At 42.3% G+C, this 27,898-nt stretch overlaps 1 protein-coding gene and 1 pseudogene across 1 annotated transcript in view; both read right to left on the reverse strand.

Annotated features, from left to right (window-relative positions):
- The window catches only part of LOC123330292 (zinc finger protein 501-like), an 85,852-nt gene extending 58,610 nt beyond the window's left edge, over positions 1-27,242 (reverse strand). Inside the window, exon 1 of the mRNA XM_045163351.1 lies at positions 27,201-27,242. The gene's annotated coding sequence lies outside the window, so the exon portion shown is untranslated. The remainder of the gene's footprint in view (positions 1-27,200) is intronic.
- LOC112580130 lies at positions 10,251-12,425 on the reverse strand (annotated as a pseudogene).
- Positions 27,243-27,898: the final 656 nt, after the last annotated feature.

A 27,898-nucleotide genomic window follows, 5' to 3' on the forward strand; every position in this document is an offset into this window, starting at 1 on the left:
TCCTTTGTCCATGGATTTTCCAGGCAAGAGTACTGGAGTGGGGTGCCATTGCCTTCTCCGACAGAATGAAAACCACAATCACGAAAACTAACCAATCTGATCACATGGACCACAGCCTTGTCTAACTCAATGAAACTATGAATCATGTCACGTAGGGCTGCCCAAGACGGATGGGTCATGGTGGAGAGTTCTGACAAAACATGGTCCACTGGAGAAGGGAATGGCAAACCACTTCAGTATTCGTGCCTTGAGAACCCCATGAAGACTATGAAAAGGCAAAAAGATATAACACTGAAAGATGAACTCCCCAGGTCGATAGTTGCTCAATATGCTACTGGAGAAAAGTGGAGAAATAATTCCAGAAAGAATGAAGAGACTGAGCCAAAGCAAAAACAATATTCAAAGATAGAGGAAAAACATATGAACTTAAAATAGCCTGATAATCTCAGTGAAATCACCAGAACCAGTGGACAACAGATATCATGGTATAAATGGATCACATGGAACATACACTGCCTGGGTATCTTGGAAAAAATAAGGAAATCGTAACTTTAATCTAACAGAAAAAAATGTCAGTTTTATTCAAATTTCATTTCACATATACTTCCCCTGTTTAGTATCCTACTAATTCACTTAACTAGGAAGTATTAGCATTACAGAGGACAGGATCTCCTAGTTATTGTTTTTATTTCTGAAACTTTTCTGAAAAATTCTGGACCACTGAGCAGATTCTATTTATAAGGGTATTTTCTCAGTCCTGAATTAAACAGCTGAATTGCATCCAGACATAAATTCCTTAGGGCATTTCTCCGACTTCTCTAAGATCCCAACACTGAACCACATCCCAGTAGGAATCTCAGACACCAGTGACTCCCCATGCTGATCTCTCTCAAAGGGAGTATTTTCACCAGCAGAAAGTCACTAATTCATGCTGAGAATTCATCGTGCTCCATAGAAAGCCAGGATGCAGAAAACGGAGAAAAGGCTCTGGGACACAAGGGAGAAGTAGTCTAAAGAGCTGGTCTTCACTATTATAAGAAGAAAAGGAAAAAATAAGTTGATAGCAAAGACCCCAGGCAGAAAAATTAGAAGTAGTGAAGTAAAGGTTTACAGATTCTCACCTCAGACATTTCCTGAGGAAAAGCAGACACAGCCCCAGACCCGGGACAGGACATGTACCTGAGAAGCTGCCATTTCCTCTTCTTCCTCATGCTCTGTATCTTGTCTGGGGACGTTATGCAGCAAACTCACACCTGCGTATTGAGAAAATACCTTCAAAGGCATCAACACAGCTCTTTAACCTGCAACGAATGCACCTACAGACAGAGGACGTTGAAAAGCTGAAAAGACTGACCTCTTCTGACCTCTGTCTCTGAAGAGATTCAGCAACAATCACTTCCTACCTGGAGACCAGCCTGTGAACTAATTTCTTGACTGTTCTCTCCTCAGAGAGAGCTCCTAACCCTCTGCTCACACAGATGATGTGAGTTGACTGACTTCCCTGGTCCAAATCCAGCTAGACCAACCTCTCCTCAGACTCAAGCCTGCCTTCAGCTCTCACAAACGGACCAGGAGCCATGTCCTTAACCCAGGACTCCCCTTAGAATCCCCTGGAGCACATCCTACAAACCACACTGATGCTCCACAGGACCAATAGAGAACTCTGTGGGGAAGACACTGGTGAAGTTATTGCTTAACACTGGTCATGTGATCTTGATGGGAAACCAGATGGAAAGCACTTGGTTAAAGATTCTTTCTGAACCATTTCGGTGAATACAAACCCCTCCAGGTCAGAGTCCCACTCACTCTGAAAGATTATGAATATGCAGGTCTAAGGTGGGGACATGAAAAGAGTCTTTAGAGTGGGAACTTCTAGACACACAGATGGTCAGCCTGACTCCCTGGGGAGGGGCTCTTTCTTGGATGGGTGCAGTCCTCCAGGTCCTGGTGCCATGCCCTTGGAGGAGGGGAGGTGGGAGTGAGTGCTTGGTGGGAATTACCTGCTGACCTTGCTTTTGTGAAGGCTTTGGTCTCAGAATTCTGCAAAGATACCTCGAGTCCTTAGCTCTTTTCACTCCCTCCCAAGTTTGGGGCCACGTGTTTTCACAAAATGATTTGCATTGTGATCACCTATCTGCAGGTAGGGGGCCTGCAGACTCCTTTTAGACCAGGAGTCTGAAGATGTTTCCATCACAGCTTTCTTTGAACATAGACCAGGAGGAGCAGTGGACTATGGGTTAAATGTATTCAAATGAAGAAACTTAGACTTTGAAAATGGTGCTCTAAATGCATATTTAGACCATCAAAAGAATGATCTGAGTTATAAAACGAGTGATATTGAAGAAAATTAACACATGAGTGTGTAGTTGTTGGTCTATTTAGTGTGTGTATCTTTCTAGGTTTTTTTGAATCATCTTGCTGCAGTTTGTTCTCTGCTCCATTTTGGGAATTACATAATATTTTCTCATGTCTTTATAGGTAATGTTAAGAAAATTAGAAGAAGCATATTCATTTTATAATATTATATGACTTAAATGAATATTTTAAATATTCAGTACAATATATTCAGTGTGCATGCACCAGGACCAATGACTTTTCTTTTTATTTTAGAGATTTTTTTTTTTTTTTAATGGATCGTTTCATTTCACAGCACCACTGAGAATAAGGTGCAGAGTTTTCCCTTATAGCTCATGCTTCCCCACATGGAGAGCATCTCTACTTATCTTTCCCTACCAGAAGAGACATTTTTCATCACTACTGAATCTACCAGCATCCCTCGTAGCTCAGTCGGTAAAGAATCCACCTGCAATGCAGGAGATGCAGGTTCGATCCCTGAGTCAAGAACATTTCCTAGAGAAGGAAATGGCAACCCATTCAAGTATTCTTGCCTGGGAAAGTCCATGGACAGAAGAGACTGGGAGACTACAGTTCGTGGGACTCGCAAGAGTTGAACATGACTGAGTGACTAAACAACTACCACCACGAATTAATCTACATGGACATTAAATGGATAAACTTTCTAGAATACTAGAATGGGGACCCATCCCTTTCTCTAGGGGATCTTTGTAACCTAGGGATCGAACCTGTGTTTCTTGCATTGGCAGGCGGATTCTTTAGACTAGCACCATCTACGTAGCGTTTGCATACTATGAGTCTGGGCTGATGTATAATAACATGTGTCCATCATGGCAGTTTTACACAGATTATTTCATGGTCCTGGAAGTTCTCTAGATTCAGAATATTCATAGCCCCACCTTTGCAATCCCTGGCAAACGCTGACTATAATATCAAAGTGAAAGTCGCTCAGTCCTGTCCCACTCTTTGCATACCAGACCTCCCTGTTCATCGCCAATTCCCAGAGCATACGCAAACTCATCTCCATCGCATTGGTGATGCCATCCAACCATCTCATCCTCTGTCGTCCCCTTTTTCTCCTGCCTTTAATCATTCCCAGCATAAGGGTCTTTTCTAATGAGTCAGCTCTTCATATCAGGTGGCCAAAGTATTGGAGTTTCAGCTTCAACATCAGTCCTTCCAATGAACATTCAGGATTGATTTCCCTTAGGATGGACTGGTTGGACCTCCTTGCAGTCCAAGGGACTCTCAAGAGTCTTCTCCAACACCACAGTTCAAAAGCATCAATTCTCTGGTGCTCAGCTTTCTTTATAGTCCAAGTCTCACATCCATACGTGACTATTGGAAAAACCAAAACTTTGACTATACCGACCTTTGTTGGTAAAGTAATGTCTCTGCTTTTTAATATGCTGTTTAGGTTGGTCATAGCTTTTCTTCCAAGGAGCAAGCATCTTTTAATTTCATGGCTGCAGTCACCATCTGAAGTGATTTTGGAGCCCCCAAAAATAAAGTCTGACACTGTTTCAACATCTATTTGCCATGAAGTGATGGGACCAGATGCCGTGATCTTCGTTTTCTGAATGTAGAGTTTTAAGCCAGCTTTTTCACTCTTCTCTTTCGAGGCTCTTTAATTCCTCTCCACTTTCTGCCATAAGGGTGGTGTCATCTGCATATCTAAGGTTATTGATATTTCTCCTGGCAATCCTGATTGCAGCTTCTGCTTCATCCAGCCCAGCATTTCACATGATGTACTCTGCATTTAAGTTAAATAAGCAGGGTGACTATACAGCCTTGACGTACTCCTTTCCCGATCTGGAACCAGTCTGTTGTTCCATGTCCAGTTCTAACTGTTGCTTTCTGACCTGCATACAAATTTCTCAAAAGGCAGATCAGGTGGTCTGGTATTCCCATCTCTCTAAGGATTTTCTAGTTTGTTGTGATCCACACAGTCAAAGGCTTTAGTGTAGTCCATAATGCAAAAGTAGATGTTTTTCTGGAACTCTCTTGCTTTTTCTAGGATCCAAGGGATGTTCGCAATCTGATCTCTGGTTCATCTGCTTTTTCTAAACCCAGCTTGAACATCTGGAAATTCATGGTTCATATACTATTGAAGCCTGGCTTGGAGAATTTTGAGCATTACTTTGTTAGCATGTGAGATGAGTGCAAGTGTGAAGTAGTTTGAACATTCTTTGGCATTGCCTTTCTTTGGGATGCCACCAAGGAAGTCCTTTCTTTGGGAATGGACTAGTCCATGGAATTCTCCAGGCCAGAACACTGGAGTGGGTAGGCTTTCCCTTTTCCAGGGGATCTTTCCAACCCAGGGATCGAACCCAGGCTTCCCTCATTGCAGGAGGATTCTTTACCAGCTCAGCCACAAGGGAAGCCCAAGAATACTGGAATGGTTAGCCTATCCCTTCTCCAGTGGATCTTCCTGACCCAGGAATCAAACCAGTGTCTCCTGCATTGCAGGCAGATTCTTTACCAACTGAGCCATCAGGGAAGGCCCTAGTATCAAATTGACTTTAAATAATAATATCAAAAACTGATTTTAAATATCAAAAAGCTTAATTTCAAGGAAACAAACAACCCAATCAAAAAATGGACAGAAGAATTCAATTATCCAGACATTTAGATGGCCACCAAGCACATGAAAGATGCTCAACATTGCTAACTATTTGAGAAATGGAAATCAAAACTACAATGAGATCACACCCCACACCAGTCAGAATGACCATTATCAAAGAGCCTGCAAATAGGATCATAAATTCTAGAGAGGGTGTGGCAAATAGGGAACCGACCTGCACTGTTGGTGGGAATGCAAATTGCTGCAGTCACTAAAGAGAATAGTATGGAAGTTCCTTAAAAAACTAAAACTTAAAGCAGAATGGAGTTTTCTTAAAAACATAGATTCATGAAGTTTTGGGGAAAACGAACTCAATTTAAAGTAGACCAAAATTTAAAATCTGCCCTTTCTGAATTCTTAGTAAATAATAAAAAGGTTAAAAATATCAATATTGATCTAACTTTTCTAAATTCTTCAAAAACCAGTGTACAAATATGTATACAGACACACTCTTCATTCTTAGCTTTCTCAGTGCTAATGTAAACCTTCATATATTTATTATATATTTCATTCAATGTATGTCAAAGCCATGGGAAGAAGTTTCTTTAAGCATAGACAAGAAACATGTACTAAGAAATACATAGTGTAAAATTTTATGATTATTTGTTCATAATATTAACAACATGGCTTTTAATTATAGTTCTTGTGAGTTTTCAAAATTTGCACTTGTTAAAATGAGACTGTGGGAGTCTGTGGAATGTCTCAGTTCAACAAAACTTCACACTGGATATGAGGGAGGTGAGTTTATGACTCTAGGTCCTGAGAGAATTCACAGCAAGCCAAGAGGGCCCCAAGAGAGGTTAAAACCAATGGAGGTTGGTATCAAGGCTAGAACCAGGCAGAGAAATCTCCAGTACTCGGGGTTCAGGTCTTTATAAGTGATCCTGGGTGAAGTGCTCTGGGCTCCCCAGGCTGAGGGTCGATTCGTCAATTCAGACCAAGATGAGCAGGATTCTGGTGAGCTCTCTGAGGTTGTCATTGAAGAGGTGGGCCTGTGAAGTAGAACCTGAGGTTCCACAAAACCGCTGATCTCAAGGAAGGGGTCATCTAGTGCAGGTGCTCACAGGACTGGCTGGTGTGAGCTCAAGGACCTGGAGGCTGCCTGATCCCCAGACAGATGCTGAGGCAGCAACAGCAGGGAGCAGTTCAGGGAAACTCTCAACAGTCCTCTGTATGGTCCTTCTTATTAGAACCGTCACCATGTCCCTGTAGTTACAGAGAGGGGGAAAAGGTACAATAGAGAAATGATGACAAATATAGGAAATTATTTGAGGTTTAAGACCAGTAAGTAAGCTAATTTCTACAGATGCCATCCCAATGTGATACCAAATGATTTTATTATTCCAGTCTTTTCCCTGAAACCTTACATTTGTTGGAAAAGTTAATGTTGGTGGTGGATTAATGTTTCATTCATTACACATCAACCTAAACACTTAAACAACACCCACTTTTATTAATATATTAATTTCACACATAATCAACATAAAACCTTTTACAATCCACTATATGATCCTTGGGCTTATCCAGGCAGTCCCACTATGGTAATGGATGGGCAGGAAAGTGGACCAGGGGCTTGAGTGAACACAGAGAAAGTTGCCCCAGTGTCCAAAAGGAAATCGATGGATTGGCCTCCCACAGTTATTAATACCCAGGGTTCCTTAGGTGTAATTAGGATGGGAGCTTGTGTGGGAACCCCCAGGCACCTTCAGTCCCAATTGCCTTGAGAGCCCAACCCCTGGGCGCTATGCCTCATAGAGCAGTATCTCCTCCAGTGTGGTCCTTTGCAGACATGGACATGGACATGGAGCCAGGGGTGGCTTAGACAACTGAGGGTAATCCCGCTTGAGATGTCCCTCCTTTGCACAATAATAACATGTCTATCCCTTTTCAGCTGGGTTCCTCTGGCCATTGTTCCTCAGGCTGTTTCAGAGCAGATCTAACAGCCATTTTGGGGACTTCATTCTTTGGCCTGATTCTTTTTTGCCTCTTATTTTCCTCCTTGTATTCTCTGTTGTAATATACTGTCTGAGCCAGCTGTAACAGTTTTTCTAAAGACTGATTTGATCCAAAGGACTGTTTTCATAATGTAGGCGGATATCTGGAGCCGACTGAGTGAGAAATCTATCCTTTAAGATTACTCCTCCTTCTGCACTTTCAGGATGAACAAATATCAGTAAACTTGCAGAGACCCTCCTGTAGTCTATCTAGGACTTTACCAGGAGTTTCCTTCATTCTTGTTCTATGTGAGCCAACTTAGCATAGTTGGAAGGCTTAGCGTGCCCTAGCTTAAGTCCTTCAAGAATACATCCGACAAAGTGGCTCTGTTATGGGAACTCCTTGGGTCTCAGTAGGGAGGAGGGCTATTTCGTGTTCCTTCTTTCCCCTTGCCTTCAAGCCATTCATCTCCATAAGTAGTAGCTTCCCCCCAAACTCAAGCTCTCAAGTCAGGCATCAGCATCTGCCCCAAGACATACATTACATCTCTCCAATAAGCTCATAAAATAAAGTTAGTCCCATAAAGGCTTCTATGTACTTTTTGGGTCCTCTAAATAGTCTTGATCACAATCGTGACTGTTTGAATTTCTACCAAGAGTGAGGCAACCTCTTCTGGAAGAGTGCCCTGATTCTCAGCCTGTTTAGTTGGGACCCTGGATACAGGGGCAAAGTAAGAGGACAGGAGGGATCTGAAGGTTTCACACCCAAATCTGTACCCTTAGGAAATAAGTCTGGCATGTCTTGAAGAGAGATAAAGAGCAACACATATATCACTTCTACCCATTTCCCTTGTTTTCTACAGAACCATTCCAGTTGTAAAACAGTATAGTAATTAAAGAGACTTCAACTGGCCAGTGTTCCCCATCTTCAAAAGGATTACCATGACTATTCAGTATCATAGAAGATCAGGCGTGTCTTTTAAAAACTCTGGGTATAAAACCTGTTCCAGTATTTTAAATATATTTTAAAGGAGTGGTTCTGGAGCCATTAGCTCCCATCTATAAGAAAAAAGAGGCATCCACAGCTGTGGCTTTTTTCCATCGAAGGCATCTCTACCTGCTCTAGATGGGGGTGGAGACAGAATTTCCACTGAAGCTTTCCTTCTCTGGTTGGACTTAGTCTGTCCCTTACCGACACAGGTGCCTTATCTGTCCTTTCTGGTTCTACCACTGAGGTGGGGTGAACATGCACCAAGTGTAGACCTGATGGCATCCCAGATTAAGGTCCAGTCATTAATGTCCATCATTAATTAATTAAAGTCCATCATTAATTAATGCCCATCATTAAAATCTTTGATTTCTGCTCTTCCTGTCATGCCACCCAGAGTGCAACAGAGTAGCCTTCTGGAATGCTTCCCAAGCTAGGACTATTAGGGAAAGAATCCATCTTCCGTGTACTTGTGGACATTCCTGAGTACAATCCTGAGTGCAATAGAAGGGGTGAGTCATAAAGGGATGAACAACAACCAAGATGTCCCTTCTGAGTGTAGCAAAAGTGGGGAAGGGCAGCCCAGCAAGGAAAAAGTGATTTTAGTCCTTCAACTATTAGCGCCAATCCTTCCAGTTCATTCTCACAGATTTCAGAGAAAGAATATCTAAGGAGTTGAGACAGAGAGCCTCCTCTGATCCACTAACAGCACTACCAGAGGAAGAGGCCTGCTGTACTTCCAATTTGGTATTCTCGACTTATGCTTGTAGAAACCTCGTGCTCACCAGCAGCACTTCCATCCACATAGTTTGAGGCACAGTTATGATGAGGACTCACTTTTAGGACTCTGGCCCCATATTCAGCAGATGGCTAGATCTTTTGTTTTCTCCTTTGTCTCTCGCTTCTCTTCTTTTTTCAGCTATTTGTAAGGCCTCCTCAGACAACCATTTTTGCCTTTCTTTTTCTTGGGGATGGAACCATGAGGGTGTGATCACTCACCTAGAGCCAGTCATCCTGGGGTGTGAAGTCAAGTGGGCCTTAGGAAGCTTCACTACCAACAAAGCTAGTGGAGGTGATGAAATTCAGGCTGAGCTATTTCAAATCCTAAAGGATGATGCTGTGAAAGCCCTGCACTCAATATGCCACCAAACTTGAAAAACTCAGCAGGGGCCACAGGACTGGACAAGGTCAGTGTTCATTTCAATCCCAAAGAAGGGCAACAACAAAGAATGTGCTAACTACCACACAAGCTAGCTAACTACCTTCAAGCTAGGCTCCAAAGAATCAAGAACTTCTTAAATAAGCCTATACAAGTCACTGAAAAGTCTCAGTTAAACAGCAGAACACAAGGAAATGGAAGTAGGTGAATTTATTACAAGGACCTGAAACAATTAACAAAAAGGGCACCCTGAGGGAGGTCAAGGCTAGAACCAGGCAGAGAAAGTTGCAGTACTTGGGGTTCAGGCCTTTATAAGTGACACTGGGTGAAGTGCTGTGGGTTCCCCAGGTTGAGTGTGGATTGCTCAGTTCAAACCAAGACCAGCAGGATTCTGGTGAGCTCTGTGAGCATTTCATTTAAGGGGGCCTGTTAAGTGGAACCCGGGGTTTGGCAAAACCGCTAATCACAAGGAAGGTAGTCATCTAATGCAAGTGTTCAGAGGACTGGCTGGTGTGAGTTTAACACTTGCAGGCTGCCTGCTCCACACACAGATGCTGAGGCAGTAACAGCAAGGAGCAGTTCAGGTAAGCTCTCAACAATACTCTGCATGATCCTTCTGTTTAGAATTCTCACAATGTCCAAGTAGCTACAAAATGGGAGAGGTGGTACAAGATAGATATGGTGGAAAATATATGAAAGTATTAAAGGTTTAAAGCCAGTAAGGAACTAATTTCTACAGATACCAGCTCTCTGTGCTACCAGATAGTTTGTTATAATCTCTTCTCTATAACTTTAAATAAGGTGGGAGAGGTTAATGTTGGTGGTGGGTTAACATTTCATTGATTACAAGCAACCAAAATACTAAACACCATTCATTTTTTTAACTGTGTGCTTAGTCACTCAGTTGTGTCCGAGTCTTTGCGACCTCATGGACTGTAGCCTGCCAGGCTCCTCTGTCCATGGGGATTCTCCAGGCAAAAATATTGGAGTAGGTTGCCATTTCCTTTTCCAGGGGATCTTCCCAACCCAGGAATTGAACCCAGGTTTCATGCATTGCAGGTGTATTCTTTACTGTCTGAACCACCATGGAAGCCCATACATGTATTAATTTCATACATATTTGACATTTTACAATTTCACACGTTATAACCTTTTACAATCCACTGTGTGATCCTTAATTAAAATACAGACTACAAGCATAGAGAAAGGTTTATTTTTCTGATATAATAATATGAAAATTGTGATTTCTATGGTTTATACAACAGAGGTTAGCAAACACTTAGGAAATATGGCCATACACTAATTATATGCTTTTTCTAGAAAGTGTTTCCCGTACATTTCTAGGTTACCACAGAAGATATATTTCAACATTGTCAACGAATATTCATGACTCGTGTTGATGTTATGATGATACAACAATATTTTAGTGAACTGTTATTGTGTCATCTTCACAAATTCAGTGATATAACTATTGACAATTTAGAACCAACCGCAGTTGTACTTTAATGCATGCAAAGAGTCCATGACCACTTACATCATGGTGACCTCTAGGGATATTTGACATCAAAGACAAACACCTGCATTTAGATGTTCATTGTACATTTTACATTTCGGTTCCATTCTGTAATGGAGAATAGATAGAAATGGTTGCAACACAATATAGAAGGGCTTCTCTTATCTCTAAAGTACAAACCATAAAAAAAAAAATCTACATATGCATACACACTAAAAATGAAGCACAATATGGATTTCATAGTTGAATTACATTCATTCTCAAATAATCTCAAATCATGTCATTATAAACAGGATACCTTGCTAATAAGTGTAAGTTTCTAACCACCAACTCTTCATCTTGTGACCGTACTAACATGTTCACTTTCTATGTGTTTTAATTATGCATTACTCTCCATAATAATTCTCCTTCAGAGGAACTTCAGAAAACAGGATTGATAAAATCCTTACTAGTTTTCAGTCTCTGATATGTATTTAGATTTACGTTTTCATGAAATACATTTGTACATATTTGTTACATTATTTCCATATGTTTCTTGTATAAGCTCTCATGCTTTCTGATGTATGTTTAAGACAAACCTCTTCCACCACTTGTTTCATTACTAGGGCTTGTCTCCAGTGTGTGCTCTCAGGTGTTGAGTGAGATCACTGCTCTGACTAAAGGCTTTGCCACATTGCTTACATTTGTAAGGTTTCTCTCCAGTATGAATTTGCTGATATTTAGAAAAATCTGAGCTCTGGCTAAGGCTTTGCCACCTTCTTTGCATTTGCATGGTTTCTCCCCAGTATGAATCCTCTGATGTTGGGAAAGACCTGAGCTATTGGTACAGGCTTTGCCACATTGTGTACATTTCTAAGGTTTCTTCCAAGTATGAGTTCGCTGATGTTCAGTAAGATTTGAGCAACGGATAAAGGCTTTGCCACATTCCATACATTTGTAAGGTATATCTCCACTATGAATTCACTGATGTTGAGAAAAACTTGACATCTGGTGGGCGGCTTTGAAGCAATCCTTACATTTAGAAGTTTTCTCTCCAGTATAAATTCGCTGATGTTAAGTAAGATTTGAGTTCTGATAAAAGGCTTTGCCACACTTTGCACATTTATAAGGTTTCTCCCCAGTATGAATTTGCTGATGTCGATTAAGATTTGAGCAATAGATAAACACTTTGCCACACTCCTTACATGTATAAGTTTATAAGATTTCTGGCCAGTATGGATTCACTGATGGTGCCTAAGATGTGAACTGTTACCAAAGGCTTTGCCAAATTGTACAATTGAAAGGTTTCCGATCTGTATGAATCATCCAATTGCTACTTAGATTGGATGAGTGAGTAAAGACTTTTATACATTTCTTACACTTGTTTTCTTTTTGTGGATTCAGAATAGTCTACTGTTCAATAAGTTCTGAAGATTGATTAGAAACTTTACCATATTCACTACAATTATAAGTCTTCTCTCCAATATGAGTATCTTTATAGACAGACCTGATATTTGATAAATGGAACATCATAGTTACTCAGAAATGTGCACAGTTTCATTAGGACTCTCAAGAAATGAAACAGCAACCAGTTCATGCAGGTTGTCACAAGCCAAGAAGAGTATTTTAGTTCTCACTGTGAAAGAGAAAGATAATCACCAGACAAGATTTCATCATGGTTTAACAGGAAGAAGGCAGCAGGTGATAGCCATCTATGACAGAAACAGAAATAAATCCAGACTTCTCCAAAATCGTTTCCAATGAAGCAGATCTTCCAAAAACACATGACAAAGAATGACTTCCTCACTGATGCTTGGACCTCTCACCTTAGTCATTGGCTCCATCCATTCACATGTACCTGGGTACATGGCCATTGTCTCCATTCTGCTTATATTCCTAGGATCCTTAATTTGCTCCAGAAAAGTGACCAGTCCACCTTAGAGACCACAAGACCTGTTCATCAGAGAACAGACTATTTGTTTTGCTAGAGATTCATCACTTTTCAATCTAATATGTATCCAGGTGAGAAGAGAATGCATGGCAGAATGTTAAGACAGCCTAGGAAAAGATTTCCTCAAATACTTCCTATAGTTCTCTAACATCATGTTAGAGAGCACCCCTGAGTTGGGCCTTGGTCTTTGGCTGCCGTTGTTCTGGGCCAAGTCACACAGGTAGCACTGGTCTGCACACACAGGGCTGGGAGCTTAGGAACAAAATAGCAGTGCCCCAGTAAGCTCTCCAGCACAGTTTTTCCTAAACGAGTTTTCTCATGATGTTTTACCAGCTGGATTTCTATATTGCTGGAGACAGAGTCTTTGATCTGGGAGCTCCAGCAGCCCTCCTTTTATTCTTCCCTCATTTAGTGCCCATTGATCTTCTTCCTTGGTATACCTTGGGGATGGAGGTAATTCTGGTGCCAAGAGGACCTTAAAGATTGCCTCGGAGCCCACTGTGGGGCTCGGTTGGGTCGCCACCTCCTTGGCTGCCTGATCGCTGTCCGATTCCCATTGCTGACTGGATCAGTTCCTCGCTGATGGCCTTTACAATGGATGACTGCCACTTGGGAAGGCTTCCAGACTGCTTCTAACAGCTGAAGATTTCTTTTTTTTTTTTTTAATCTCCTTTCCCCCTGCTGTCAATAGTCCCCTTTCTTTATAAATGGCTCCATGTACATGTAAAGAAGCAAAGGCGTAACTTGCCTCGGTATAGATGTTGACTCCTTTCCCTTTGGCGTGCCTTAGTGCCTGGGAAAGTGCCCATAGCTTAGCCCGAGGTGGTGGCCACCCTTGTGGCAGGCCTCAGCCTTCCCTATCTCGTAAGTTGTTGTTATGCCAGAGCCTGCTTTGTGCTGCCCATCTTGGATGATACTGCTTCCGTCAGTGAACGGTTCCAGTTCTGGGTTCTAGAAGGGAATGCCCATCAGGTGCAGCCTGCTTGAGTAAATCTCATCTATGAACTCCTCACAGTTATGAGAGGGGTTCCTGCTTCTGTAGGTAAAAAGTGGTGGGTTGCAGTGTCCGCACAGTCTTGAGTTGGACCTGTAAGTTTTTGCAAAGCAGTTCTTCATAGTGAATCGTCCTGGAGTTGGCCAGCCACTTGTGTTCCCTTTTCATCGGGCAGTAACAGCATGGGGAACCTTTACATTTACACTTTGTCCTAGTGTAAGCTTATCTGCTTCTCTGGCCAGAATCACAGTGGCAGATAATGCTCGGAGGCATGGTGGCCGTCCCGTGGCCACTGGATCCAGTGGTTTGTACAGGCATGCGACTGGGCACTGACATGGCCCAACTGTTTGTGTGAGGACCCCCAGTGCAGTGTGATTTTTTCATGTACAGAGAGGGTAAAGTCCCTTGTCTCATCTGGCAGCCCTAATGCTGGAGTGCTGGTCAAGAGTCTCATTCACATTCATTTTTCCTCCACCTGGCCACTCTCCTGAGGGAGATTTAAGATTCCTCTAAATATTGGCAGGTCGGTACAAACTCCCAAACTGGACCAGCCTCACAGGGAGGGATCAGATCCCCAAGAGGCTGGCACAGCCTTCCAGCCTTATAAGGTCATCACAGAACCCCAGGTTTTGGATCCTCTCAGTCTCCGAAGGCCGTGGACTCTGAAGCTCGCTTTCACTGCATTCAATCAGCAATCATGCATACACAATCACTGAGAGGTTATCACAATACCCCCCTCTCCTGAGTCCCCAGGTCTCCCTATCTGATGCTCCCTTCCTGGGATCTCCAAGGAGGTGATCAGTCTCCTCTTCTACCTATTGGATTAAGATCTCCTGACTTGGGACTGGCCCCGGACCTTTACCTGATCCTGTGGCCATTCCTGGTGAGTTGGTCTGTCCCTTCAATGAGTCTGGTCAGGGCTCAGCCATCCAGAAAGTTAGAACACCATTCCAAAAGAGCACCCAGAATACCATCAGGTATCACGCCTCCTTGTTTGTCTCGGGGTCCTCTGTTCTGACATGGTTGAGCCACCAGTCCGGCGGCTCAAGGGGCCAGTGTGGTTGGAATCTCGCTGGGGTCTCCAGAAATGTTGCAGAAACCAGTACTCGAGAAACCAAGCACCACACTCAGAGAGTTGGAGAACTCAGGTTCATTACACCGGTGGGCCCAGAGGAGTTAACACTCCAAGCTCTGAGCCCTGAACAAAGGGGTTACAGAGTTTGCATACATGGACAGGCATGATTAAGCAGGTTTGCAGGGGCTAAGGCAATTCCAAAGAGCAGGACAAGGGTGAGTGAGATAAGCTCCAGTTCCAAGTATTGTGAGTCCCCACTTTTTGAGACCTACGTGATATAGACTTTGCAAGGAGCAAGCTGAGTTACAGAGGCAGAAGGAGCAGGAGATCATGTAAAATTTTGATTTGTTTGTCTTGACCTTCACAGCTTTCTTTGGAAATAAAGCAGGGACAGTGGTGAACATTGGGTTAAAAATGTGTGTGCCTAGATGCTCAGTCATGTCTGAGTCTTTCTGACCCTTTGGACTCTAGCCCACCAGCTCCTCTCTCCATGGGATTTTGCAGGCAAGAATACTGGAGTGGAGTGTCATTTCCTCCTCCAGGGGATCTTCCTGACCCAGGGATGAAGCCCAGCTCTGTTAGGCCTCCTACATTGTCACTTAGACTCTTTAGTCCTACTGCCACCTTGGAAGTCCAAAAGTGTGCAAGGGAATGGAGAAATGTCTGTGAAAATGATGTCTTAAATACATATCTGATGACCAACAAAGGAAATAATGATCTGTGTTAAGTAATAAGTGACATAACTATAAGCTGGAAAAAAAAAAAAAATACACGTGGCCTGAATGTTGAGAGTTAGGTTTTATTTTGTGGAAATGTGAGCCCAGGAGAAACAGTGTCAGGTGACTGCAAGCCAGCTGAGGAGGCAAGACAGGAGCCACACTATATACAATTTTGCAGCAAGGGGCAGGTAATCTGAATATTAAAAGTGACAATTAATGTAAGGGAAAAACATCTCTCACATGAAGAGATTTAGTGATCGTCTATGTATGGGGCTTCCCTCATAGCTCACTTGGTAAATCACCTGCCTGCAATGCAGGAGACCCGGGTTCAATTCCTGGGTCAGGAAGATCCCCTGGAGAAGGAAATGGCAACCCACTCCAGTATTCTTGCCTGGAGACTCCCATGGACAGAGGAGCCTAGTGGGCTGCAGTCCACGGGGTCGCAAAGAGTCGGACACGACTGTCACTTTCACTTTCACTATGTATGGGAAGATGGAAGCATCTGGACTTATTGAAATCATTTCTTTCATATGCATCTAGCTAGCTGGGGACAATCCTTCTTCCTTGATTGTTCACATCCTAATCCAAGGGGACGACAGAGGACCAGAGGTTTAAATGGCATCGCCATCTCAATGGAGATGATTTTGAGCAAACTCCAGATGGTGAGGGAATGGGAAACCTGGCATGTTACAGTCCATGGGTCTCAAAAGTTGGACAAGAGTGAGTGAGTGAACAACAAACATAGAGACATAAGCCCATCATACCCTGACTTCTGAATGGATGAGGGAGCTCACTGATTACTAAGTCACACCCTCTATGAATCAGTATATTCAAGAAACAAAGTCTGAACAAAAATGGCAGATGGCAGCCTCTCACACCACTGCCCACCCCCCCACCCCCACGCCCCAACCAGCCCCAGCTCCTCAGCAGTTACCAAGTAGGACACAGCTGGTGGCTTCTGAATAGCTGCCTTTGTTTCACCCAGGCTCAGAGATCTGCTTTTAGAAAAGGCTTCTTTAGTGTTAGAGTCAAGATGGCCTGGATGAACAGCAACAACCTCAGATATGCAGATGATTTTACACTACTGCAGAAAGTGAAGAGGAACGAAAGAGCCTCTTGATGAGAGTGAATGAGGTGAATGAAAAAGCTGGCTGAAAACTCATCATTAAAAAACTATCATGATGACATCCAGTCCTATCACTTCATAGGAAATAGAGGGAAAAAGTGGAAACAGTGACAGATTTTCTCTTCCTGGGCTTTAACATCACTGTGAACGGTGACAGCAGCCATGAAATCAAAAGATGCTTGCCTCTTGAAAGCTATGACAAACTTAGTGTATTGAAAAGCAAAGACATCAATTGCTAACAAAAGTCCATCTCGTCTAAACTATGGTCTTTCCAAGTCATTTGAGATTTGGACCATAGAGGAGGAAGGGCACTGAATAATTGATGCTTTCAAATTGTGGTGCTGGAGAAGACTCTTGAGAGTATTTTATCATTGAGGAACTAGGGTAAATACTTAATGTTAGTTCATATTTAATGTTAGTTCATCTAAAAAACAAATTTTGAAGTAAAATTCAGGTTTGCATTTGCTCATTTAAGGGCGGTGTCTTAAGCAGTGAAGAAATAATTTGAGGATGAAATTCATCAGAGCATACATGTAGTTTCCAAGGATTGGAAATTATAGGGTAGAAACAAGTAATATCTGTCCCCAGTATTCCCAGAAGTTTGGCAGTTTGTTCACGACTCCACCCACACATTAAGATTTAAAAGGGCTTAATATAATTACTCAGAAATGCACACAGTTTTCCCTGAAACCTCCTCAGTGGCTCAATGGAGGAGCCATCAGGTCATGCCATTTGTCCCAGGCCAAGACAAGAATTCTTGCCCTCACTGTCAATGTGAAAATTAATCACTGGAGAGAAATACATAAATGATAAAAAAGAATCAAGAATGGGTCAAGAGATGACCCTCTATGACAGTGACAGAAGTAAACCAAGGCAAATCCAAAATCATTTCCATTAAAGTAGATCTTCCCAAACCACATGACAAAGTATTGCTTCCTCCATTATACTCATCGCTTTCATCTGAGTCATCTGCTCCATCCACTGACATGTACCTGGGTGTATTGCTGTTTTCTCCATTTGATTTACAGTCCAGGCATCCTTCACTTCATCCTGAAATGTGACCAGATCCAGCTGAGAGAACACAAGACATGTTCATCAGAAAAAGGAATATGTGTTTTGGTGGTGATTCATCTGTTTCCAATCCAGTATGTGTTAAGGTAAGAAGAGAAGTCAAGGTAGAAGGTTAAAATACACCCCCCCCCCCCAAAAAAAAAGGATTTCTCCAAAGACTTTATTGAAAGCACCTTTAAAATACAAATGCATAAAAGTCAGATTCTGAAATTGTACTCAAGCTCTACTGAGGTTAAAGGAGGTAGAGGAAATCTGATTTTAAGAGGAGGTTGGCACTCTTTGATGCCAGAGAATTTATAGAATCACCACTAGTCCAGAATGAATGGTATGCAGGTCATGAAGCAACAGTTAGAACCAAACACGGAACAATGGACTGGTTTCAAATAGGGAAGGAGGACCTCAGAGCTGTATATTGTCACCCTGTTATTTAACTTATATGCAGAGTACATTATGCCAACGCTATGCTGGATGAAGTAGAACCTGGAATTAGGATTGTCAGGAGAAATATCAATAATCTCAGATAGGCACATGCTACCACTCTAGTGGCAGAAAGCGGAAAGGAGCTAAAGAGGCTCTTAATGGGGATGAAACGGAGAGTGTAAGAAGCTGGCAGAAAATTCAACATTCAGAAAACTAAGATCATGGCATTTAGTCCCATCACTTAATTCAAATAGATGCGAACACAGAAACAGTGACAGAGGGCTCCAAAATCACTGCGGATGGTGATTTCAGCCCTGAAATTCAAAGACAGTTGCTCCTTGGAAGAAAAGCTATGACCAATCCAGACAGCGTATTCAAAAGCAGGATATCACTTTGCACACAAACGTCAAAATGGTCAAAGCTATGGTTTTTGTAGTAGTCACATACGGATGTGATAATTGGACGATAAAGAAGGCTGAGCGCCGAAGAATTGATAGCTCAAATTGTGGTGTGGGAGAAGGCTCTTAAGAGTCTTTTGGACGCAAGAAGCTGAAACAAGTCAACCATAAGGAAATCAATCCTGAATATTCATAGGAAGGACTGACACTGAGGCTGAAGCCGCAATACTTTGGTCTCTTTGTGTGCTGAACCAACTCATTGGCAAGATCCTGATGCTGAGAAAGATTGAAAGCAAAAGGAGAAGGGAGTGATAGAGGGTGAGATGGTTGAACAGCTTTGTTGACTCAGTGGAGATGAATTTGAGGAAACTCCGGGCGTTGACGAAGGATAGGGAAGCCTGGCTTGCTGCATTCCATGGGATCCAAGAGTTCCATACAACTTAGCCACTGAATAACAAACAACAAGAATGAAGGCAAAAGAAGTAGTGGTACATGATACACAATGGAATATTACTCAGCCACAAAGGGGAACGTATTTGAGTCAGTTCTAACGAGGTGGATGGACCTCGAGCCTACTATACAGAGTGAAGTAAGCCAGAAAGAGAAATGGAAATATCATATACTAACACATATATATGGAATTTAGAAAAATAATACTGAGGAATTTACTTGCAGGACAGCACTGGAGAAACGGACATAGATAATAGACTTATAGAAATGGGGAGAGGGGAGGAGAGGGTGAGATGTATGGAGAGAGTAACATGGAAACTTACATTACCACATGTAAAAGTAGATATCCAAAGGGAATTTGCTGTGCGTGTCAGGAAACTCAAACAGCACAGGGAGTGGGATGGGGAGGGAGATGCGAGGGATATTCAAAAGGGAGGGGATACATGTATACCTATGGCTGTTTCATGTTGAGGTTCGACAGAAAACAACAAAATTCTGTAAAGCAATTATCCTTCAATTAAAAAGTAAACAAACAAACAAAAAGACTGAAGGCAACAGATTACATCAAGGAAGAAGTAGTTTAGAATAATAATGACTCGTGAAAATTGTCTTTCAAATATCACACATACCCATTTCCCCCTAGAAAGCAAGGACCTGAAATTATTGGAAGAAGAAAAAGATTTCAGGAGACCGTCTAGAACAAAAGAAGCAAAACCCTGATGGTAGATAAGCGATTCTGGAAGGAAGTCATCCTTACCCAAGCAGGCCAGGTTCCTATATTTCTCTACCATCACGTCCCTGTACAATTCCTGCTGACCGAGGTCCAGCATTCCCACTCCTCTTGAGTAAAATCTATGGCCACATCCCAGAATGTCAGCTGTCCCTGAAATACAAAGGAAAGATGCCATGTGGCCATGGGAAGACTTCCTCATGCGACCCAAGATGAAAACAGCAAGTTCAGAGACCTGGTTGTGATTAGTGGTGTGGCTGATGGTACAGAATAACATTTTTACAGAGTAATATTTTCCACCACATTTTGACCCCAAGAAAAGAGGATGAGACATGATCCACAAAGCATTACACAAACTATTGTGATCTGGAAGAGAAATTATAAAATGATCGGATCAACATTGGCATATTAATTTTTGAGTGTCATAAGCCTGTGAAACAGGATAAATTGTCTATCAAGAAAACAGGAGACATTAAAAAAAAGCATACTCTGATTCAAGAGTTTTGGAGTGGGGCCAATGCGCCACATTTTAAACAAGCTTATTGTAACTAGTAATGTGAAGAAAACTGCTCCATAAATAGCCATTTTGAGCTACATGAGCTGCAAAGAAATAGAATAGTAAAGATTCATACTTAAACATTGAATTGTAAGTGTTTTGCAAATTTGAGAGGTCTGATAGAATAGTACCCAGGGCAGCTACAACCCTTTGACTTATTTAGTATATATTCTATGTCTTTCTAACAATTTTTTACTGTTGAATGCACCACATAAAGAATATAAAATCAACACCATTGCAGTTCTACCTTTTGGCAAATATTTTGTCAAACATTCATTAAATGGCAGAGCTTGAATTTTGCTTCAGTTTGTGTGACCTAGAATTGAACTAATAAAACACAAATACACAGAGACAACACTAATGAAAGTTTATAGAAGTTTTAGAGGGACTTTTGTGGTGGTCCATTGTTGGGGTACTTTAATGGAACGGAACCTGGTGGTCCAGAGTTGACGATAAGAAAGTAAAAGAAGGAAAGAGGCCAATATTCCCTGGGTTACACAGCAGGCCTCTGCGCTTCAGGGAATCAGCCAGAAAGAGAGAGAGAAAGAAGGACACGGGGACCCAAGTCTCTGGCGGTACAAGGGTGTTTTATTGAATTCTGTGTGAGTATATATACTGTATTACAACGTAGCTTCTTCAGATAAAGATCAAAAGACCAGACTTTACAAGTTACCAAGGAAACAGAGTAATAGAGGCCATAATGCCAAAAGGCAATCCATATCAAAGTTCAGTTCGGTTCAGTTCAGTCGCTAGTCGTGTCCAACTCTTTGAGACCCCATGAATCACCGCACGCAGGCCTCCCTGTCCATCACCAACTCCCGCAGTTCACTCAAACTCATGTCCATCTAGTGATGCCATGCAGCCATCTCATCCTGTCATCCCCTTCTCCTTCTGCCCCCAATCCCTCCCAGCATCAGGGTCTTTTTCAATGAGTCAACTCTTCGCATGAGGTGGCCAAAGTATTGGAGTTTCAGCTTTAGCATCAGTCCTTCCAATGAACACCCAGGGCTGATCTCCTTTAGGATGGACTGGTTGGACCTCCTTGCAGTCCAAGGGACTCTCAAGAATATTCTCCAACACCACAGTTCAAAAGCATCAATTCTTTGGTTTTCAGCTTTCTTCACAGTCCAACTGTTACATCCATACATGACCACTGGAAAAACCATAGCCTTGACTAGATGGACTTTTGTTGGCATAGTAATATCTCTGCTTTTGAATATGCTATCTAGGTTGGTCATAACTTTCCTTCCAAGGAGTAAGCGTCTTTTCATTTCATGGCTGCAGTCACCATCTGCAGTGATTTTGGAGCCCCCCAGAATAAAGTCTGACACTGTTTCACCATGTATTTCCCACGAAGTGATGGGACCAGATGCTATGATCTTAGTTTTCTGAATGCTGAGTTTTAAGCCCACTTTTTCACTCTCCTCTTTGAATTTCATCAAGAGGCTTTTAGGAGCTATCCCACATTGAAGGTCAGGAAGGGCGGCGGTGAGGAGATACCCCTCGCCCAAGGTAAGGAGCAATGGCTGCGCTTTGCTGAAGCAGCCGTGAAGAGATACCCACGCCCAAGGTAAGAGAAACCCAACTAAGACGGGAGGTGTTGCGAGAGGGCATCAGAGGGCAAACACACTGAAACCATACTCACAGAAAACTAGTCAGTCTAATCACACTAGGACCACAGCCTTGTCTAACTCAATGAAACTAAGCCATGCCCGTGGGGCAACCCAAGACGGGCGGGTCATGGTGGAGAGATTTGACAGAATGTGGTCCACTGGAGAAGGGAATGGCAAAGTACTTCAGTATTCTTGCCTTGCAAACCCCATGAACAGTATGAAAAGGCAAAATGATAGGATACTGAAAGAGAAACTCCCCAGGTCAGTAGGTGCCCAATATGCTACTGGAGATCAGTGGAGAAATAACTCCAGAAAGAATGAAGGGATGAAGCCAAAGCAAAAAGAATACCCAGCTGTGGATGTGACTGCTGATAGAAGCAAGGTCCGATGCTGTAAAGAGCAATATTGCATAGGAACCTGGAATGTCAGGTCCATGAATCAAGGCAAATTGGAAGTGGTCAAACAAGAGATGGCAAGAGTGAATGTCTAGGAATCAGCTAACTGAAATGGACTGGAATGGGTGAATTGATCTCAGATGACCATTATATCTACTACTGTGGGCAGGAATCCCTCAGAAGAAATGGAGTGTCCATCATGGTCAAAAAAAGAGTCCAAAATAGAGTACTTGGATGCAATCTCAAAAACGACAGAATGATCTCTGTTCGTTTCCAAGGCAAAGCATTCAATATCACAGTAATCCAATTCTATGCCCCAACCAGTAATGCTGAAGAAGCTGAAGTTGAACAGTTCTATGAAGACCTACAAGACCTTTTAGAACTAACACCCCAAAAAGATGTCCTTTTCATTATAGGGGACTGGAATGCAAAGTAGGAAGTCAAGAAACACCTGGAGTAACAGGCAAATTTGGCCTGGAATACGGAATGAAGCAGGGCAAAGACTAATAGAGTTTTGCCAAGAAAATGCACTGGTCATAACAAACACCCTCTTCCAACAACACAAGAGAAGACTCTATACATGGACATTGCCAGATGGTCAACAGCGAAATCAGATTGATTATATTCTTTGCAGCCAAAGATGGAGAAGCTCTATACAGTCAGCAAAAAGAAGACCAGGAGCTGACTGTGGCTCAGACCATGAACTCCTTATTGCCAAATTCAGACTTAAATTGAAGAAAGTAGGGAAAATCACTAGACCATTCAGGTATGACCTAAATCAAATCTCTTATGATTATACAGTGGAAGTGAGAAATAGATTTAAGGGCCTCAATCTGATAGATAGAGTACCTGATGAAATATGGACTGAGGTTCGTGACATTGTACAGGAGACAGGGATCAAGACCATTCCCATAGAAAAGAAATGCAAAAAAGCAAAATGGCTGTCTGGGGAGGCCTTACAAATAGCTGTGAAAAGAAGAGAAGCGAAAAGCAAAGGAGAAAAGGAAAGATATGAACATCTGAATGCAGAGTTCCAAAGAATAGCAAGAAGAGATAAGAAAGCCTTCCTCAGTGATCAATGCAAAGAAATAGAGGAAAACAACAGATTGGGAAAGACTAGGGATCTCTTCAAGAAACTCAGACATACCAAAGGAACATTTCATGCGAAGATGAGCTCAATAAAGGACAGAAATGGTATGGACCTAACAGAAGCAGAAGATATTAAGAAGAGATGGCAAGAATACACAGAAGAACGGTACAAAAAAGATCTTCACGACCCAGATAATCACGATGGTGTGATCATTGAGTGAGAGCCAGACATCCTGGAATGTGAAGTCAAGTGGGCCTTAGAAAGCATCACTACGAACAAAGCTAGTGGAGGTGATGGAATTCCAGTTGAGCTATTTCAAATCCTGAAAGATGATGCTGTGAAAGTGCTGCACTCAATATGCCAGCACATTTGGAAAACTCAGCAGTGGACACAGGACTGGGAAAGCTCAGTTTTCATTCCAACACCAAAGAAAGGCAACGCCAAAGAATGCTCAAACTACCGCACAATTGCACTCATCTCACACGCTAGTAAAGTAATGCTCAAAATTCTCCAAGCCAGGCTTCAGCAATATGTGAACCGTGGACTTCCAGATGTTCAAGCTGGTTTTAGAACAGGCAGCAGAACCAGAGATCAAATTGCCAACATCCGCTGGAACATAGAAAAAGCAAGAGAGTTCCAGAAAAACATCTTTTTCTGCTTTATTGACTATGCCAAAGCCTTTGACTATGTGGATCACAATAAACTGTGGAAAATTCTTAAAGAGATGGGAATACCAGACCACCTGATCTGCCTCTTGAGAAATTTGTATGCAGGTCAGGAAGCAACAGTTAGAACTGGACATGGAACAACAGACTGGTGCCAAATAGGAAAAGGAGTATGTCAAGGCTGTATATTGTCACCCTGCTTATTTAACTTATATGAGAGTACATCATGAGAAACGCTGGACTGGGAGAAACACAAACTGGAATCAAGATTGCGGGGAGAAATACCAATAATCTCAGATATGCAGATGACACCACCCTTATGGCAGAAAGTGAAGAAGAACTCAAAAGCCTCTTGATGAAAGTGAAAGTGGAGAGTGAAAAAGTTGGCTTAAAGCTCAACATTCAGAAAACGAAGATCATGGCATCCATTCCCACCACTTAATGGGAAATAGCTGGGGAAACAGTGAAAACAGTGTCAGACTTTATTTTTCTGGGCTCCAAAATCACTACAGATGGTGACTGCAGCCATGAAATGAAAAGACACTTACTCCTTGGAAGGAAAGTTATGACCAACCTAGATAGCATATTCAAAAGCAGAGACATTACTTTGCCAACAAAGGTTCGTCTAGTCAGGGCTATGGTTTTTCCTGTGGTCATGTATGGATATGACAGTTGGACCGTAAAGAAGGCTGAGCGCCGAAGAATTGATGGTTTTGAACTGTGGTGTTGGAGAAGACTCTTGAGAGTCACTTGGACTGCAAGGAGATCCAACCAGTCCATTCTGAAGGAGATCAGCCCTGGGATTTCTTTGGAAGGAATGCTGCTAAAGCTGAAACTCCAGTACTTTGGCCACATCATGCGAAGTGTTGACTCATTGGAAAAGACTCTGATGCTGGGAGGGATTGGGGGCAGGAGGAGAAAGGGACGACAGAGGATGAGATGGCTGGACGGCATCGCGGACTCGATGGACATGAGTCTCAGTGAACTGCGGGAGTTGGTGATGGACAGGGAGGCCTGGCATGCTGCAGTTCATGGGGTCGCAAAGAGTCGGACACGACTGAGTGACTGATCTGATCTGATCTGATCACTTTCTATCCATATCAAAGTGAAAGTGAAAGTGAAGTCACTCAGTCCTGTCCCACTCTTTGCGACCCTGTGGACTGTAACCCAGTAGGCTCCTCAGTCCATGGGATTCTCCAGGCAAGAATCCTGGAGTTGGTTGCCATTTCCATCTCCAGGATTCATATCAAAAGAGGGTCTTAAATAATCCCTTTCACCAAATGGAAAAGCTAATGAAAGAAATCCTCTGTAAGCATCCCATCTCTATTATCTCAGTCCTGGGAGTGGCTTGTCACTCCTCTCCTCCTGAGAGGAACTGAAAAGGAACAGAGGGCTCAAGAGAGAGAGGAAAGGGCACACAGGACTCCCACTGTGAAACATTCCCTGACAGTCCATGACTAAGACTCTCAGCTCCCAAGGCAGGGGGATGGGTTCAATACCTGCTTAGAGAAATAGATCCCACACCCCACAGCTAAAGTTTTCCAGTGTCAACAAAATCTCCCACATGGCTCCAAGATCCTGCCTGCTACAACTAAGACACAACCGAGCCAAACAAATAAATTAGTGTATTTTTCAAAAGAACTTTATATAACTTGGGAGAATACCAAAACAAGAAAAAAATCATCAAATAATTTCAACATTTTTCTGCACACACAGATACATTAAAATGAGATTATACTTACTAAGAATATTAAAGCTATTCATGTCAATAAAATCAAGATCATTTTTAAAGGGTTAATATATATACATCTACTTGTGGATGATATTCTTTGTACATTTTAGATACATTTAGGGTGGAAACATACACAGCAGTATAAGATAAATTAAGACTATTGGTTCTGAAGCTTTTCTTTCTTGAAAAACTGTATCATTTGTGTTGAGCTTTATCTTTCAACACAGTGGAAAACAGATTAGCTCCATTATGATTGCTGTAAATATTTTAAAAAATACAAACAAGTGGTAAAAAGACTGTGTCTGTGATTTGAGCCTGGAGTGTTCTAGAAACACCACACCTGGGCTTGAGTGATCAATTCGCATACCTGGAAAACCCACTATCTATAATCAACACAATGAGTGTTCATTCTCAGAAGCAAAGACAAACCAAGAAGATGGGGAGTTTCTCCATTAACTATGAGCATTTCCACACATTCCTTATTCTTTTTTTCCACAACCTTGTTTAAAGAGAGAGAGGAGAAGTATGAACTTCATAGTCTCATGATGTCAGAGTGACGTCTCCAGAACCAGTGGGCATCAGATGTCATGGTGTAAATGAATCACATGAAAGATACACAATCACTGCCTGGGCATTCTGGAATTAACAATGAAATTATAACTTGAATCTAACATTTAAAAATGTCAATTTTATGCAAATTTCATTTCACATATACTTCCCCTGTTTAGTATCCTAATAATGCATTTAACTAGTAAGACTCAGCAATACAAAGGACAGCATCTCCTAGTTTTCTTTTTATTTCTGAAAATTTTCTGAAAAACTCGGGACCTCTGAGTTGAGTCACTGGGCTTCCCAGCTGGCTCAGTGGTAAAGAATCTGCCTGCCAATGCTGGAGATGTGGCTTCAGTCTCGGGGTGGAGAGAATTCCCGGGACGAGGAAATGGGAACCCACTGCAAAATTCTTGCCTGGAAAATCCCATGGACAGAAGAGAGTTGGTTGTTTGTATAATGGCATTTTCAAATTCTGTTTTAAATATCTATATTGCATCCAGGTGCTAAGTCATCACTGCATTTCGCAACGTCCCTAAAATCCCAACACCAAACCACATCCCAGTGGGAGTGAGGATAGGAGTGACTCCCCATGCTGATCTCTCACAAAAAGAATAGTTTCAACAGCTGAAAGTCGCTGATTCATGTTGAGAATTCATCATGTTCCATAGAAAGCAAGGATGCAGACAATGGAGCAAAGGCTCTGGGACACAAGGAAGTAGTCTAAAGGGCTGGTCTTCACTTTTATAATAAGAAATGGGAAAAAATAAGATGATGAGATGCCTGGGAAGAAAAACTAGGAGCAGAAAGCCAAAGGCTTGCAGATTCTCATTTGGGCATTTCAGGAGGGAAAGCAGATGCAGCCCCAGACCCAGGACAGGATATTTACCTGAGAAGTTGCCATTTCCTCCTCTTCTTCCTCCTGCTCTGTCTTCTCTGGGGATGTTACGCTGCAAACGCACTTCTGCGGTTTGAGAAAATACTATTGAGGGTATCAAAACAGCTCTTTAACCTGCAACCAATGCTCTTACAGACAGAAGGGCCTTGAAAAGCTGAGAAGACCGACCTCTCCTGTCCTCTGTCTCAGGAGAGATTTGGGAACAATCAATTCCTACCTGGAGACCAGCCTGTGAACTTATTTCTTGATTGTTCTCTCCCGATAGAGAGCTTCTAACACTCTGCTCACACAGATGATGTGAGCTGATGCTGGGTGAACCCCCACCCGTGGCAAAGGTCATGAGGAAGGAGGCTCGACATACGCAAAGGTGGGATCAAGCCTCAGGAGTCCCTCTGGAAATTCTCGAGCATCTACCCCCAAAACCAGAGTCTGCCTACTTGACTACTTTGTGCTCTCACCTACACCTCTGACTTTACGGGGGGCTGTCCCCCACCACCTCTTTCGGAGAAGGAGTTAACTTAGAGCTCCAGTTAATAATAATTCCTGGGTGTGATATAAGTGTTTCAACCTACAAACTCCTCTGAAGGTTCTCTAGCCTGCCTGACAGGCTTGTCCAGCCACATGTGATTGCTCACAGCCTCCCAACAGTGAGAGGCACGAGATGCTTTAAACCTTCTAAAAACAGGTTCTTTAGAGAAGTTAGAAAACTATTAGTATAAGTATAGTGGGCTGATTAGAAATTGTATTGGTGAAGGTTTTTTCATTTGTTGAGCTAATGTTTACTGTTAAGTCTCCACATCCCCTGCCCTTACACACATTAATGAATATATAGATGAAATAAGTATTAACCTTTGATATTAATCACATTAGACCTTATGCTAAGTAAATTCTTTCCTTAATTAAAACCCACTACAC

Source organism: Bubalus bubalis, chromosome 18 (genome assembly GCF_019923935.1).
Source record: "Bubalus bubalis isolate 160015118507 breed Murrah chromosome 18, NDDB_SH_1, whole genome shotgun sequence".
In the NCBI taxonomy this organism is placed as follows: domain Eukaryota; kingdom Metazoa; phylum Chordata; class Mammalia; order Artiodactyla; family Bovidae; genus Bubalus; species Bubalus bubalis.